Source organism: Diceros bicornis, chromosome 4, assembly GCF_020826845.1.
Source record: "Diceros bicornis minor isolate mBicDic1 chromosome 4, mDicBic1.mat.cur, whole genome shotgun sequence".
In the NCBI taxonomy this organism is placed as follows: Eukaryota; Metazoa; Chordata; class Mammalia; order Perissodactyla; family Rhinocerotidae; genus Diceros; species Diceros bicornis.
Genome location: NC_080743.1, coordinates 12,783,677 through 12,801,356, shown reverse-complemented (window position 1 = coordinate 12,801,356; position 17,680 = coordinate 12,783,677). Strand labels below are relative to the sequence as shown.

Here is a 17,680-nt window from a genome sequence, read left to right as displayed (position 1 = left end):
GCACATCTCTTTTGTTAGTCTGGTGGATGTGGTTCTTGCAAGCAACACGCTCCAGCTTTTAAGTGTATGCTCAAGTTGCTTAGTTTGCTCTCTTAGTCATGTATTCCCAGCCAGTTGGCCTGGAAGTGGCTAGAAAGGCCTGTGAGAACTGCTGCTGACCTTAGGGCAAGGGGCAGGTTACAACGTCCCTTCATAAAAGGGAAATAATAGAAATCTGGCTACCCAGAAGCAACCTTGCACAGCTGCCTCCCATCAGAGTTGCAGTCAGCTAATCCTGCTGGAAGATTAGCTGCTATACACAGTTAGGCAGGTTATTGGATCAACATTTTCTGGCTTGCAACCCTGCCACATGCTTCAGGCTTTGCCTCATTTGGCCAGATTTAACCAGAGATTTTTTCCTCTGGGTATTCCACCAGCCTTTGAACCCTGGGGCCATGGACTTTGGAACTACAAAGATCACTCCCTCAGCATTCTGTCAATTGCAGGTGTTTTTCTGCTGTGCATTTCAAACCATGATAATTGATATTCAGAGATACAGGTCCTTGAAGGGGGAAGGTTATAGTGTAGTAGTTAGGAGTATCAGCTGTGGAGTTAGGCTAATCTGGGTTTGAATCCTGATTTCAACACCTACAAGCCCTGTGACTAGTTTTCTCATCCGTAAAGTGGGATAATAATACCTTCCTCACAGATCATAAAAAGGTTTAAGCTAGTTAATACATATAAAGGGTTTAGCATAGTATCTGACAAATAAAATTCCGATTTGTTCTGGAAAGTTCTAAAATGTTCTAATAATTTGACAAATGGTACTAACTATATGGGATACATATCACTTTTTATCCAACCTGTTGATTAATCAGAATACTGCATTTCAGATGATATTAAGTCTAATATATATATATAAATTCCAGTTTCTGAAATCTTGCTTATGGTATCCTTTATTCAGCCAATAACTGTCTTAGTCCATTTGAGCTGCTATAACAAAATATCACAGACTAGGAAGTTTATAAACAACATAAATTTATCTCTTATAGTTTTGGAGCCTGGAAGTGTGAGATCTGGGTGCCAGCATGGTCAAATGAGGACCCCTCTTCTGGGTCCTAGACTTCTCATGGTATTTTCACATGGTGGAAGGGGTTAGAGAGCTCTGTGGGGTCTCTTTTATAATCCTGTTTATGAGGGCTCCACCCTCATGACCTAATTACCTCCCAAAGGCCCCACCTCCTAACACCATCTCATTAGGCATTAGGATTCCAATATGTGAGTTTTGGGGGGACACAAGCATTCAGACCACAACCATAACCATTTAGTAAATTTGTAATATATGTCCAGATTACGTATTAGGAGGTATACAAAAGAAACAGAAGACTGCTGCTGTTCCTAGAAGAGGTTGTAATCTCTTTTTAGCTTTGTAAGAAAAGCTAGTTAGCTTACTTCTAGCATTCCTTTTTTTTGTTTTTTCGGGGGGGGGAAAGGTTGGATCTGAGTTAACATCTGTTGTCAATCTTCCTCTTTTTCTTTTTCCTCCCCAAAGCCCCAGTACATAGTTGTATATCCTAGTTGTAGGTCCGTGTAGTTCTTCTACGTGGGATGCCGCCTCAGCATGGCTTGATGAGTGGTGAGTAGGTCCTAGCCCAGAATCCAAACTGGCGAATCCTGAGCTGCCAAAGCAGAATGCGTGAACTTAACTGCTATATCACCAGGCTGGCCACTCTAGCATTCTTTTAGCCTTAGAATTTGGAACAGTACTTTGATATTACACTGGGCTTGAGGCATCGTAGTTCTCTTGGGGTTTTAATCATATATAGAGGTTCCACTGAATATCTAGCAGTAATTTTATATACATACCTAATAATATGGGGCTATCACTGTGGTTTACTCTGCAGTGAAGAGCACTTAAGTACCTTCTGGGATATCAAAATGTTTCCCGTTTCTGATAAGATATTCTGGCCAGTTACAACCTCTTAATTTTCCTTCCTATTGTATTTCTTTCTTTCTTTTTTTTTTTTTTTTTGAGGAAGATCAGCCCTGAGCTAACATCCATACTAATCCTCCTCTTTTTGCTGAGGAAGACTGGCTCTGAGCTAACATCCATTGCCAATCCTCCTCCTTTTTTTTTCTTTTTCCCCAAAGCCCCAGTAGATAGTTGTATGTCACAGCTGCACATCCTTCCAGTTGCTGTACATGGGATGCGGCCTCAGCATGGCCGAAGAAGCAGTGCATCGGTGCGTGCCTGGGATCCGAACCCGGGCCGTCAGTAGCGGAGCACGCTCACTTAACCGCTAGGCCACGGGGCTGGCCCCCTATTGTATTTCTAAAGCCATAGCAGATGTTTTCTCTGCGGGGTAGGTTGGATGATGGAATATGACCAGACACTGAATCCTTTAAAAACTGGCTAGCACATGATATTAGGAATAAGAAGAAGAGGGGATGACATCTTCAGATATGTCTCTTCTGAGAAATTGCTCAGTTTATAAAAATTCTGACTTTCAGTTTTTTCTTTTCTTTTGACCTCAGTTTAGTTGGAAGGTGCTATGGTCTACATGTTTGCATCCTCCCCAAATTCATATGTTGAAATTCTAATGCCCTCTCTAATAGTATTAGGAAGTAGGGGCTTTGAGAAGTGATTAGGTCATGAGGGTGGAGCCCTCATGAATTGGGTTAGTGTTCTTATAAAAGAGACCCCACAGAGCTGTCTAGCTCCTTCCACCATGAGAGGACACAGAGAGAAGTCGGTAGTGTGCAACCTGGAAGAGGGCTTTCACTAGGACCTGACCATGCTGGCATTCTGATCTTGGACTTCCAGCCTCCAAAACTGTGAGAAATAAATTTTTGTTGTTTATAAGCCACTCAGTCTGTGGTATTTTGTTATAGCAGTTCAAATAGACTAAGACAATAGCCAAGTTTTTCAGTAATGAATGCGTCAAGGTGAGAATTACCAGAACAATGATGCCCAGGTTTCCTAAACTATTGGGACATTTGAAGCAATGATCAAGAAACTTCAGATTATAGAGAGGTTGTTAATTGACAGTGAGATTTTCTAGCCTGGCTTGAGTTGACCATCAAGAGATTTTCATGTACAAATGCTCCACCCTGCTTTGTGCTTCTCTTGGGGGTATAGAGTGGTATTGGAAGAGGCAAAGTCTGCAATTATCCATATGATTCTTTTTTTTCCCCCCACAAAGCCCCAGTAGATAGTTGGATGTCATAGCTGCACATCCTTCTAGTTGCTGTATGTGGGACGCGGCCTCAGCATGGCCGGAGAAGCGGTGAGTCGGTGCACGCCCGGGATCCGAACCTGGGCCGCCAGCAGCGGAGCGCGCGCACTTAACCGCTAAGCCACGGGGCCGGCCCCTATCCATATGATTCTAAACCCCAAACCCTAAATTGAGCAAATCATGGAATTGTCTATAAATATGTATATAGCCAATAGGTACAACACAAGCTAAGAATCCTTTTCTTGAAATGCCTGGATAATAACAATAGTAATTATCTGTGTTAATATGGAGCATCCAAATTTTCCAAATGCTCTCCACCTACCTTATTTGTAAATTAGCTTCATTTGATCATGAGAAAACATGGGAAATTGGGATGCACAGTTTAAGTGACTTGCTTTAGGCCACACAGCACATCAATGGAGAAGGACTCAAACCTAATTATTTTGTCTGCAGGACCAGCCCAATAAAGTCTAATAGCCGTGTCACTCTCTGTGAGTTAAACTCCATTTAGAATATGACTGATAAACACATGCATTGGTAGCAGACTTTTAAAAGTTGAACTATTCTCTCAATTAGTCTTTTGGTTGGCAGATGCAAAATTCACAGTGGAGTCAGCTTGCCTGTCATGTGGAATGTAATGGTGACAAATCACATTCCACATTGCTAGGGTTTTTACAGTATACTTAAACTTCATTGGCTGTAGATCTTTCTTTGAGAAATGGAAATGTGAACAATACACTGGCAGAACACAAAACATCTGTTAAATTTTCTTGTCCTAAACAAGCGATGTTTAGCAAGAATTTCAAGATAGGAAATAGCATGCCAGCAACAAGTTATGGAAGCTGGAGAAGTAGTAATTACATAAGTTAGCTTCTGAAGGATGGTTGTTTTTGTATACTTAAGCTTCTAGATGACCCTTGCATAAAGTATATCCCAACTTGATCTAACTTGACTGTGGCTTTTAATACCATGTACAAAGAAAAGTTTAGGCTAAAAATGAATGATTGTAACTTACAAACAGTGTAATGGGGAAACACACAGAGCCAACATACTAAAGTGTTTTCTATTATTTATACTAAACAGTTATAGAAATTATATAGATGTAGGATATAATGACTCTAAATTATATACCTTCTATAATAGTCTTATTCAGTAACCTTTATCCTCCACTATGAATAGACCCTTTTCCAGAAGTGGGACGGGAATAGGAAAAAGAACCAAAAAGTTCAGATAGCCCGGAATTAGATAGTACTGGGTATAGGTGACTACTTCCCATTATTTTGAGGAAATATTCATTTTTTTCCCTTTGTGCTAATAGAGGACGTTTGCATGCCTTATTTTCTCCCAGCCACCTTTCACCATTATTGATAATGCGGCTTGTATTTTAATAAGTAATTGAATACCAGATTTTTTTCCCCTCAGTTAATTCCTTTCTATGAATAACTGCCTGCCAAACTGGTGGGATGCTTGGAGACAATTGGGGTATGGTAAGCAGCTATCATTCCCTATAAAATAAACCAGGGGCACTTTATTATAACTCTTGAATACCATTTGATGTATGCAATTGTGAAAGAACATTTGAAAACATGCAACAGGAGAATAAAAATATTTTATGGTCCTTTGCATCCCTTTTGAAATATACAAATTTTCATATTCCTTGTACCAGGGTATTTGTAAATAGTTATTCTAAAATAATTCTTGAGATAAGTAAAAGGTAGATATTCAAGTTTTCAGGCCCTTCTTATAGAAAGATGGAAGGAGAACCATTGACCAATTTGAGCACAAGTTTTTCCTTTCTTTTTTTCCAATCATGAATCTACACTGTCCTTAAATAAATTTATCATGCAAAAATCAGCAGACTTATGTGTACGTTTTTAGCTAAATATTTATGACATGGAGTGAATTGTACAGTTAGCAAGTATCTATAAATTTGGGTTTTGCAGACAACCAAAATCAATGTAGGCCAAGATCCAAACAAAAAGAAAAACACTTGAGCATTCAAATAAGCAAAAAAGTACACACTTGATTTAGCCTTAACTAACTTAAAATTCTAGAGTTCTTTTACCTGATTTCCTCAGTTCTCTTTGCAAAATCAAAATAAGCCTTTTCTTATTTTCATTAAAGACTGTGCTTAAAGAAGTTAATTAAAGTAAGATTTTAAGAAAAATATTTTGCATATTCAGAAAGGAAAGTTTAAAGACAAAATAAAAAACATTCTTGGTTCATAATAATTCCCTAAGAGTACCATGGGTATGTTTTCACTCAGCCAATATGATCATCAAAGAAGCCTGGATTTTAATGAGATAGATATCTCAGAGATCAAATGATTGGCAGAAGCAGTCTTTCTTCCTTGTGTGTCAGGTTTCAAAATCCAGTGGCTCCTGCACTTTTCTGTGCTTTAAAACTGTACGAACATTGCATGGAAAATGCTTTCATTGCCCATTGTGTCATGTCAGTTACAGGTCAAGGCATTATTTGTGCCATTTGCTATACTGCCTAGACCATGTTTAGGATCTATAAAAAATGTAAAATAACTTGAAGACAGTACTTATCATCAGCATTAACAAAGATTGATAATTGGTAATTTCTTATCAGTATTATGTAACCTAATTTCTCAGGAAACCAAGGGATACGTGACAGAGGAAAGAAAGAGTTCAGAGTAGACAAGATGTCTCTGTGAGTGGACTATAACAAGATTATAGGAAGAGAAAGGCCTGGCCAACCCTTGGGAGAAAGGGGAGCAGTGCTGTCGCTGCTCTGAAGATAATTATCATTCTGTGCCAAAGACTTCTAGAGGGATTTTTTTGGTGCTTGGTTCTGGGTTTATGAAATGGGAATAAGAGATCTTAGTTTTGGCTCAGCTCTGTTAGCTGTGTGATCCTGGACAAATAGATCACTGAAGCTCTTTGGGCTTTGATTATCTCACCTATAAAATTAGAGATTTGGATTGGGATCTCTATGGCCCTTTCCATCCTTAAAATTCTAGGATTCTAGAAGAGAATAAAGACGAGAAAAGCATGTGAGGATTATAATCAGTTTTTAAGCAACTCTTTTCCTACCTCCCTGAAAGAACCTTTTGGAAGTAGTGGTCTTTAGGTTTTCAAGGTCCTGTCTATAAATATGTGTGTAAGGAGGAGGGAACACCTATTGAGCACTTGCAAATGTTAGATGTCACTTTCTCCACGAAGTTTTTCCTAAACACGTACCCTCCTGCACACCTTTTTTTTTTTTGAATTTTTATTTATTTATTTTTACATTTTCAAGTTTCCTGGTTATATTAAACAGTTTGTTGTATCTACTGGGAAGTAGGTTTTTTTTTTTTTAATTTTTTGTTTATTGCAGTAACATTGGTTTATAACATTGTAAAAATTTCAGGTGTACATTATTGTACTTCTATTTCTGCATAGATTACATCATGTTCACCACCAAAATACTAATTACAACCCATCACCACACACATGGACCAAATTATCCCTTTCACCCTCCTCCCTACCCCCTTCCCCTCTGGTAACCACCAATCCAATCTCTGTCCCTATGTGTTTGTTTATTGTTGTTATTATCTACTACTTAATGAAGGAAATCATATGGTATTTGACCTTCTCCCTCTGACTTATTTCACTTTGCATTATGCCCTCAATGTCCATCCATGTTGTCACAAATGGCTGGATTTCATCGTTTCTTATGGCTGAGTAGTATTCCATTGTGTATATATACCACAGCTTCTTTATCCATTCGTCCCTTGATGAGCACTTAGGTTGCTTCCAAGTCTTGCCTATTGTGAATAACGCTGCAATGAACACAGGGGTGCATGTACCTTTGCAAATTGGTGTTTTCAAGTTCTTTGGATAAATACCCAGCAGTGGAATAGCTGGATCATATGGTAGTTCTATCCTTGATTTTTTGAGGAATCTCCATACTGTTTTCCATAGAGGCTGGACCAGTTTGCACTCCCACCAGCAGTGTATGAGAGTTCCCTTCTCTCCACATCCTCTCCAACACATGTTGTTTCCTGTCTTGTTAATTATAGCCATTCTGACGGGCGTGAGGTGATATCTCATTGTAGTTTTGATTTGCATTTCCCTGATAGTTAGTGATTTTGAACATCTTTTCATGTGTCTGTTGGCCATCTGTATATTTTCTTTGGAGAAATGTCTGTTCAGATCTTTTGCCCATTTTTTAATTGGGTTGTTAGTTTTCTTGTTGTTGAGATGCATGAGTTCTTTATATATTTTGGAGATTAAGCCCTTATCAGATGTATGGTTTGCAAATATCTTCTCCCAATTGTTAGGTTGTCTTTTCGTTTTGTTGATGGTTTCCTTTGCTGTGCAGAAGCTTTTTAGTTTGATGTAGTCCCATTTGTTTATTTTTTCTATTGTTTCTCTTGCCCGGTCAGATGTGGTGTTTGAAAAGATGTTGCTAAGACCGATGTCGAAGAGCGTACTGCCTATGTTTTCTTCTAGAAGTTTCATAGTTTCAGGTCTTACATTCAAGTCTCTAATCCATTTGGAGTTAATTTTTGTGTATGGTGTAAGGTAAGGGTCTACTTTCATTTTTTTGCATGTGGCTATCCAGTTTTCCCAACACCATTTGTTGAAGAGACCTTCTTTTCCCCATTGGATGTTCTTGGCTCTTTTGTCAAAGATTAGCTGTCCATAGACGTGTGGGTTTATTTCTGGGCTTTCGATTCTATTCCATTGATCTGTGTGTCTGTTTTTGTGCCAGTACCATGCTGTTTTGGTTACTATAGCTTTGTAGTATATTTTGAAATCAGGGAGTGTGATACCTCCAGCTTTGTTCTTTTTTCTCAGGATTCCTTTAGCTATTCGGGGTCTTTTGTTGTTCCATATAAATTTTAGGATTCTTTGTTCTATTTCTGTGAAAAATGTTGTTGGAACTTTGATAGGGATTGCATTGAATCTATAGATGGCTTTAGGAAGTATGGACATCTTAACTATGTTAATTCTTCCAATCCAAGAGCACGGAATATCTTTCCATTTTTTTGTGTCTTCTTCAATTTCTTTCAGAAATGTTTTATAGTTTTCGGTGTACAGATCTTTCACCTCTTTGGTTAAGTTTATTCCTAGGTATTTTATTCTTTTTGTTGCAATTGTAAATGGGATGGTATTCTTAATTTCTCTTTCTGCTACTTCGTTGTTAGTGTACAGAAATGCAACTGATTTTTGTATGTTGATTTTGTATCCTGCAACTTTATTTGTTTATTACTTCTAAAAGTTTTCTGGTGGATTCTTTAGGGTTTTCTGTATATAAAATCATGTCATCTGCAAATAGTGACAGTTTCACTTCTTCCTTTCCAATTTGGATCCCTTTTATTTCTTTCTCTTGCCTGATTGCTCTGGCTAGGACTTCCAGTACTATGTTAAACAGGAGTGGTGACAGTGGGCATCCTTGTCTGGTTCCTGTTCTTAGAGGGATAGCTTTGAGTTTTTCACCATTGAGGATGATATTAGCTGTGGGTTTCTCATATATGGTCTTTATTATGTTGAGGTACTTTCCTTCTATACCCATTTTATTCAGAGTTTTTATCATAAATGGATGCTGTATCTTGTCAAATGCTTTCTCTGCATCTATTGAGATGATCGTGTGATTTTTGTTCTTCATTTTATTAATGTGGTGTATTATGTTGATTGATTTGCGAATGTTAAACCATCCCTGCATCCCTGGAATAAATACCACTTGATCATGGTGTATAATCTTTTTAACGTATTGTTGTATGCTATTTGCTAGTATTTTGTTGAGGATTTTCGCATTGATGTTCATCAGTGATATCGGCCTGTAATTTTCTTTTTTTTGTGTGTGTTGTCCTTGTCTGGTTTTGGTATCAGGGTAATGTCAGCTTCGTAGAATGAGTTAGGGAGCTTCCCCCCCTCCTCAATTTGTTGCAAGAGTTTGAGAAGGATAGGTATTAAGTCTTCTTTGAATGTTTGGTAGAATTCACCAGGGAAGCCGTCTGGTCCTGGACTTTTATTTTTGGGGAGGTTTGTGATTACTGTTTCGATCTCCTTACTGGTGATTGGTCTATTCAAATTCTCTACTTCTTCTTGATCCAGTTTTGGAAGGTTGTATGATTCTAAGAATTTATCCATTTCTTCCAGATTGTCGAATTGGTTGGCATATAGCTTTTCATAGTATTCTCTTATAATCTTTTGTATTTCTGAGGTGTCTGTTGTAACCTCTCCTCTTTCATTTCTGATTTTACTTATTTGTGCCTTCTCTCTTTTGTTCTTGGTGAGTCTAGCTAAAGGTTTGTCAATTTTGTTGATCTATTCAAAGAACCAGCTCTTGGTTTTATTAAATTTTTCTATTGTTTTTTTGGTCTCTATTTCATTTATTTCTGCTCTGATTTTTATTATTTCCCTTCTTCTACTGATTTTGGGCTTGGTTTGTTCTTCTTTTTCCAGTTCCTTCAGATGCATTGTTAGATTGTTTATTTGAGATTTTTCTTGTTTGTTGAGATAGGCCTGTATTGCTATAAACTTCCCTCTTAGAACCGCTTTTGCTGTATCCCATAAATTCTGGCATGTCGTATTTTCATTTTCATTTGTCTCCAGGTATTTTTTGATTTCTTCTTTGATTTCTTCGTTAACCCAGTCGTTGTTCAGTAGCATTTTGTTTAATCTCCACGTATTTGTGGCTTTTCTGATTTTCTTCCTATAGTTGATTTCTAGTTTCATACCGTTGTGGTCAGAAAAGATGCTTGGTATTATTTCAATCTTCTTAAATTTATGGAGACTTGTTTTGTGGCCTAATATGTGATCAATCCTGGAGAATGTTCCATGTGCATTTGAAAAGAACGTGTATTCTTCAGTTTTTGGATGGAATGCTCTGTATATATCTACTAGGTCCATCTGTTCTAGTGTGTCATTTAAGGCCAATGTTTCCTTATAGATCTTCTGTTTGGATGATCTATCCGTTGGTGTAAGTGGAGTTTTAAAGTCCCCTACTATTATTGTGTTACAGTCTATTTCTGTTTTTATGTCTGTTAATAATTGCTTTATATATTTAGGTGCACCTACATTGGGTGCGTAGATATTTACAAGTGTTACATCCTCTTGTTGGATTGTTCCCTTGATCATTATGTAATGCCCTTCTTTGTCTCTTTTTACAGTTTTTGTTTTAAAGTCTATTTTGTCTGATATGAGTACTGCTACCCCAGCTTTCTTTTCATTGCCATTTGCGTGGAGTATCTTTTTCCATCCCTTCACTTTCAGTTTGTGATTGTCTTTAGGTCTGAAGTGTGTCTCTTGTATGCAGCATATATATGGGTCTTGTTTTTTTATCCAATCAGCCACCCTATGCCTTTTAATGGGAGCATTTAGTCCATTGAGGTTTAAAGTAGCTATTGATAAGTATGTACTTACTGCCATTTTTTAACTTTTTTTTTTTTTTTCCCTCAGTGTTTTAGTAGTCCTTCTCTGTTCCTTACTGCTTCTATACAGAATTGATGGTCACTTTAGTTTGACCTCTGTCTGAAAGCTGTACTCTTTAACTCCCCTCCTCCCTCCTTTTATGTTTTTAATATCATATCTAACCTCTTTTTTGTGCATTTGTATCCATTACGTTCTAATCATGGAAATAGATAATTTTTCCTATTTGTGGTCTTCTCTTTTCCCCTTACATCAGTCCCTTTAACATTTCTTGTAGCACTGGTTTCTTGGTGACAAACTCCTTTAATTTTTGCTTATCTGGGAAAATTTTGATCTCTCCTTCCATTTTGAATGATAACCTTGCTGGGTAGAGTATTCTTGGCTGTAAGTTTTTTCCTTTTAGCACTTTAAATATATCGTGCCATTCTCTTCTAGCCTGTAAGGTTTCTGCTGAGAAGTCCGCTGATAGCCTTATGGGGTTTCCTTTATATGTAACTTGACATTCTCTTGTGGCTTTTAGGATTCTCTCTTTATCTTTAATTCTGGACATTTTGATTATGATGTGTCTTGGTGTGGGCCTCTTTGGGTTTATCTTGTTTGGGGCTCTCTGTGCTTCCTGTACCTGGATGTCTGTGTCCTTCCTCAGGTTAGGGAAGTTTTCATCTATTATTTCTTGAAATAGATTCTCTGCCCCCTTGTCTCGCTCTTCTCCTTCCGGGACACCTATAACACGGATGTTAGTGTGCTTGATGTTGTCCCAGAGGTCCCTTAGACTGTCCTCACTCTTTTTAATTCTTTTCTCTTTTACCTGTTCACCTTGGGTGATTTCTTCTAGTCTTTCTTCTAGCTCACAGATCCGTTCTTCTGTATCCTCTACTCTGCTTTTGAGTCCCTCTAATGAATTTTTCATTTCCAGTATTGTATTCTTCATTTCTGATTGGTTCTTTTTTATATCTTCCATTTCTTTGTTGACATTCTCACTGAGTTCATCTATTCTTCTCCCCAGATCAGTGAGCATCCTTAACACTCTTTGTTTGAACTCTCTGTCAGGTAGGTTGCTCATTTCTGTTTAACTTAGTTCCTTTTCTGGGGTTTTGTCCTGTTCCCTTACTTGGAATGTATTCCTTTGCCTCCTCATTTTGCCTCTTTCCCTGTGCTTGTGAGTACGTATTAGGTAGGTCAGCTACGTCTCCTGCTCTTGGATAGGTGACCTTATGTAAGTGATGGCTTAGGAGGCCTGCCGTGTGCTTCCCTAGTTCTCAATGTTCCAGGGGTGACCCCTATGTGGGCTACGTGTGTCCTTCTGTTGTGGCCTGTTTGCTCTCCCCGTAGGCGCCCAGGGAGGCCAAGTTATGCTCCTGGCCAGCTGTCGTAATGCTCAGCTGCTTGCAGTCGTTGTGGGCCCTTCAGTCTCTTTATCAGGTGTGGGGAGCCCCAGCACAGTTGGCTGCAAGTTCTAATACCACATTTGTGTTGCAGTATTTCTTTTAACTGAGTAGGCCCCCAGCGTGGCAGGTTGTTAGGCTCAGGGCCTTACAATTGCTATAAGCCTCTAGCATATTAGGTCTCTTGTCAGCTCTCTGAAGATTGCAGCTGGGTGGGGCTGGCCTCAGGCACAGGAGCACCCAATTGTTTCAGGCTTTGGAAGGTGGGGCAAACCTCCTATGTGGGTCTTTGAGAAGCACAAGTCTTCTGCAGCTGACAAGCCCTGCCGCCCACAGGTCCACACACACAGTCAACACAGTCCTGCCCCGTGTGAGCGCCCCGACCTCCCCAAGCGGACCCAGTCTCTCCACGGCGGGAGCCCCACACACTCTGCCACCACCCCACACTCTCCACCTACTCCTTGTCCACACCCTGCCCCGCTCAAGTCGGCTCAGTTGCCAGGCTGCAGAGAATCCAGTCACCAATCTATGCAGGCCCACACGTTGCCTGAGGGCTTGTTGTTGGGTGTGGCCAGTCTCTAGGGTGGGCTGCCTGCCCTGGCTGAGCTGGATTAAATCGGTTCTCTAGCGGGTGGGGCAGACCCTGGGCTAGCAGGCCTCAGGGAGAACTCCAATGGCGTCTGTGTCAGCACGCTCGCACCAGGCCACAACAATGGCCGCCGCCAATGTCCCAGTCCCTGGAGAGGTCTCACCCCTCACCGAGATGCACTCAGGGCCTATTAGGTGAGTCTCTTGTCACCAAAGCACTGTGCACCTTTCTTTCTGGTGATTTTAGGATGCTTTCTGAAACGGGTGAGTTTGCGTGCGGGCCCTTTAAGAGCCAGTTTTAGTTTCTTTGTGAACCGGGTTTTCTGGAGGTGCTCCTCAATGCTTTAGTAGCAGGCAAAGTCAGATATTCTGCCCCTGGTGTCGATTGTGCTGGGTCCACCAAATGCCCACAGTGGGGGCGCTCCCCGGCTCAGGGCCCCGCGCATCCAGGGAGGGTGCTACCTGTGAGCTGCTCCCGGCGCCCGTGAAGCTGGCGTCTTGTGAAGGTGGCGTTTTTCCTCTCCAGAAGGGAGTGTCTGCCTCTTCTACCCCAGTTAGGATTGTCCGTTGTTGCAGGAGTTCCTCTTATCCAGTTTTCAGTTCTGTCTCAGGGGTAATTTTTCCACGAGTAGTTGTAAATTGGCTGTGTCCATGGGAGGAGGTGAGTTCAGAGTCTGCCTACGCCGCCATCTTGACTCCGCCTCCACACCTTTTAAAATAGATATTCACTCCCACCTCTGTGTTCCATCTGCATCTTCTGCGTTCTGTCATTATTATTGCATTGTACTTATTTAAATGTCTGTTATTTCTACTAGACTGTTAGTTCCTTGGGTATGGAACTGCTTTTTAGTGTTTTATTCAACTTTTTAATCCCAGTTTCTCACATAGACCCTGGCATATTTAAGGCACTTAACTATCTTTGGAATAAATAAATATTTTTTGATTTACATATGCTATCTCACTGAACCCACATAATAATCCTATCTCTAAGAAAATGAACTCAGAGTGGAAACATAACTTCCTCATGTCACACTGCTGATAAATGATAAAGCAAAGATTCTATTTTGGATCGCTCTGATTCCAAATTTGAGTTCTTTCTACGTGATCAAACTGTTTTCCATACAGAGTAATGAGAAGACCAGTAGAACTTACAGAAAGTCAGAATTTGGCTCATAGCTTAGAGGGGAAATTTGTTCAAATTCAGCATTGTTGAACAATGTACATATACTTATGTCTTTCAGTGTGGCTGATGTACCTGTTTTCCCTAGGGAAACAAAGTTGGTTTGGATGCTTATTTTGAATTTTTAAATTTTGAGTACTATTGATCTTTGCATTTAAAAAAATCATTTCAGCCACAATTGGGATTGTCAGAGACAATGGGGAAAGCAGAAATCACTTGCTCTCTTCTCTGTCTGGGCTCCCTGATTGGTTCCACAACCCTCTATTCTCCTTTCCCCTCAACTTATTATTTCACTGCCTGTTTCGTTATGTTCATAGGCTATCATTGTTCCTAGAGAAAGTCACAATATTCTTCTCTCTGACTCCTCCAGAAATCCTTGCTCTGATCTTAGCTGGACCTCATTGCTGCTTTTGACAATACTTTCATTCCTGTCAGATTGATTCCTTGTTGCTTTCCCCACAACATCTTTTCCAACTCTTCGGCATTTTTCTCAATCTCCTTATTCCACTCGCATCTTCCTTCATTCCCTTCATCTTCATCTCCAACTTTGTGGATAGATTTGAGGTTATTATATAACGGGAATTTGAGCTTTGCTATCCTCCACCTTAATCTTTCTTTTCACTTTTTCTCTGCTTCACTGGCATGCCTTCTTCCTCTTGCCTCCTAAATGGTGGTGTTTCCCAAGGTTGTACCTTCTGCTGTCTTCTCTTAGTTTGCTCTTTTGTCATCCTGTGTTTCCCATGACTTAAACTATCATCTCTGTAGGTATGACTTTCAAATCTACATCTAGCTCTAACCTCTTAAATCAATTCCATCCTTACCTTTAAAATTGCTATTTGGAAATCTCCACTTAGCTGTGTTTTACTCACTTCAAACTCAGCATGTCGTTATCCTGATCCTAAATCATCTTTTCCTCATTTCTGATAATAAATGAGATTCTTCCTAATGTTTACTAGACTCATCTCCTGGAACATAGTTATGATCATGTCGTTCCCATTGCTGATTCTGTGTTTAACCTTTCTAAGCCTCAATTTTCGCATCTTAGTGTGTTGTGAATGTTTGGATTGTGGTGATTAAAGTATAAACTTGTATGTAATAGGCCAGACTTGGTGCCTGGCATATAGTAGGCATTCAGTGTTAGACTTCCCCTTATTTAAACGCCTCTGCTGGGTCTGTATTGTTTACAAAATAGAGCCAGTGCTTCTCAGCCTGACATGCAAACTCTCATCAAGTTGTCTCCTGAAAATGCTTCACTTTTTCTTATTTTTCTCATGTTTTTTTCTCTTCATCTGAAAGTTGGCCCTTTATCATCTGTACCAGTTGAAATCCTAACCACCTTTCAAGGTCCAATTTAAGTATTTTCTCTCCCATGAAAGTCTCCCTAATGCTCACAATTAGATATGAGTCTCTCCTTTCCCTTCTTGACTCTTTCTGTACAAATTACAAATTCTGCCTGGAATTATAACTATATTATAGTTATAGGTAAGGATGACATCTTTCTGTTAGGGTTTTACATTCATTTTGAGAGTTAGTCTTATTCTTAACAATTTTTATAACATTCGCAGGCTAATAGAGGGCTTTCTCCATAATAGACCCTCAAAAATATTTATCGAATAAATGTGTTTTGTTTATACTTTCAGATTTCCAGATGCTTCAGTGGGAAGAACTGATTGTGAAATATGATAGAGTTATGGGTCATGACATTGTCCAAGTGGGCTAAAACTACATTTGATTAGATCATGGAATAGTCTGTTAGAGAAGATGTATATGGTTTGTTCACTTTATGTTGCATTAGGAGAATGGGACCAGGCCTAGACTAAACATTTTCATAATCTTTCCTTGTTCTTCCTGAAGAGAGTCTGCTCAGTCTTTGCCGTCTCTAATTATTGTAATTTTGTACTTAGAACACATGTGTTATATGGAAATCTCCCTTGCCTGCACTGCCTCCCCATGCCTTGGTGGCAAGCACTGTAGGTAGTTGTTGAAGTTCCATTTTGCAAAGGCTGCAGTTAAACTCAAAGCCATTTTGAAGAGAATTCATGGGCACGGTTCAGTCAAAGTGAAGGGGGAATTAAAGCAATGAAAATATCTTATTCATGAAAACAGATTTTAAAAACCAATTAAACCTATAATATAACACCATCATTATTGAGGAGAAGAAGAGGACAATGTAGGGAAATGAAACATGTGAAGAAATGAAGCACTTCCTACCGGAAGAACTCTCTACCCTGATTATAATTTCCCAACTCTTAATCTGCCTTTCTCTCTGTAGATATGGCCTTATGATTCCTGGAGTCCTTTGTACAAAATTGGAATGTTCTTCGTTAGGAGGAAACTTTGGTATAATGGAAAGAATGTTGGCTTTGGCATCAGAGGAACTGGGTGCAAGTTTTGGCTCTTGTGTTACTATATGACCTTAGACTACTCACTTAACATTCTCGTGCCATGGTTTCCATCTGTAAAATGAAGCTGTTAATATCTGCCTTGTGTGGTTGTTATGATGATTAATTGAGAATAATTTTGTACAACACTTTCCAAATTATAAAGTGTTCTGTGAGTAATCGCTCAATGAAGGGGCTATGATGGCTTCTGAAACCAGAAGATGTTTGAAGCTTTTAATTCTCACCTCAGGGGCTCTTGCTTTTTCCTCTCTCTGGAACTCTTCTATTTCATTCCGCAAGTTCTCTCTCTCTCTCTTTTTTCAATTTGTGTGTTTTTTTTTTTTTCTGGGAAGGCTTCGCCCTGAGCTAACATCTGTTGCCAATCTTCCTCTCTCTCTCTCTCTCGTGTTTTTCCTCCCCAAAGTCCCAGTACGTAGTTGTATATTCTAGTTGTAGGTCCTTCTAGTTCTTCCATGTGAGCTGCCACCACAGCATGGCTACTGACGGACGAGTGCTGTGGTTCCACACCAGGGAACCAAACCTGGGCTGCCAAAGCAGAGCGCTCCGAACTTTTAACCACTAGGCCACCAGAGCTGGCTCTGCAAGTTCTAATTTTAAATTTGCTCACTTCAAAGAGAGGCCTCCTTTGACCATTGTATTAGTTTTCTCGGGCTGCTATAACCAAGTACTACAGATTGGTTGACTTAAACAACAGAAATTTATTATCTCACAGTTCTGGAGCTGGAAGTCGGAGATCAAGGTGTCAGTAGGGTTGTTTTCTGTTAAAGTCCTCTCTCCTTGGTTTGTAGATGGCTGTCTTCTTCAGGCATCTTCACATGGTCTTCTCTTGGTGTCTGATTGTGTCCTAATCTCTTTCCTTATGAGGACACCAGTCATATAGGATACAGCCCCACCCATATGACCTCATGTTACCTTAAGTTACTTCTTTAAAGGCCATATCTCCAAATACAGTCACGTTTGGAAGTACTGGGGGTTAGAACTCCAACGTATGAAGTTTGGGGCCCAAAACAACAATCTTACCAAAAGTAATTCCCCCAATATTCTGTATCTCATTTTCTATTCCTTTTATAGTGCTATTTGAAATTATTTGTTTATTCTTTTTGTCTGACTTTTTCACTTGAATGTAAACTTCCTGAAGACAGGGACTAGATATTATTATTTTTGTATCCTCAGCCTCTGGCAAAGTACCTTCTTGCAAATGATACCTTCTGGTTTCGTCACTTACTAGCCATGTGATTTTGGGCAAATTCTTTAACCCCCCTGTGCCTCAGTTTACTTAGTAAGGTGGAGATCTTACAATTATCCACTTCTTTTGAGGATTATCATTTTTCAGTGGTTAGAACAGTATCTGGCACATAGAAAATGCTCAATAAATGTTAGCCATTATTCTTACTTCTCCACACACTTATTGAAAAAGTGAATGAATGAATCAAGTGCCTTTTTAAAAATTTTTAGGACTTAAATATTTCTGAATTGATTTTCATGGAGTGATCTATTCACAAAGCAGACTTTTTTCATTTCAGAA

At 39.4% G+C, this 17,680-nt stretch overlaps 1 long non-coding RNA gene across 1 annotated transcript in view; it reads left to right on the top strand.

Moving 5' to 3' along the window:
• Positions 1-12,473: 12,473 nt before the first annotated feature.
• The window catches only part of LOC131404073 (uncharacterized), a 78,691-nt gene continuing 73,484 nt past the window's right edge, over positions 12,474-17,680 (top strand). Inside the window, exon 1 of the long non-coding RNA XR_009219719.1 lies at positions 12,474-12,768. This is a non-coding gene — a long non-coding RNA (uncharacterized LOC131404073). The remainder of the gene's footprint in view (positions 12,769-17,680) is intronic.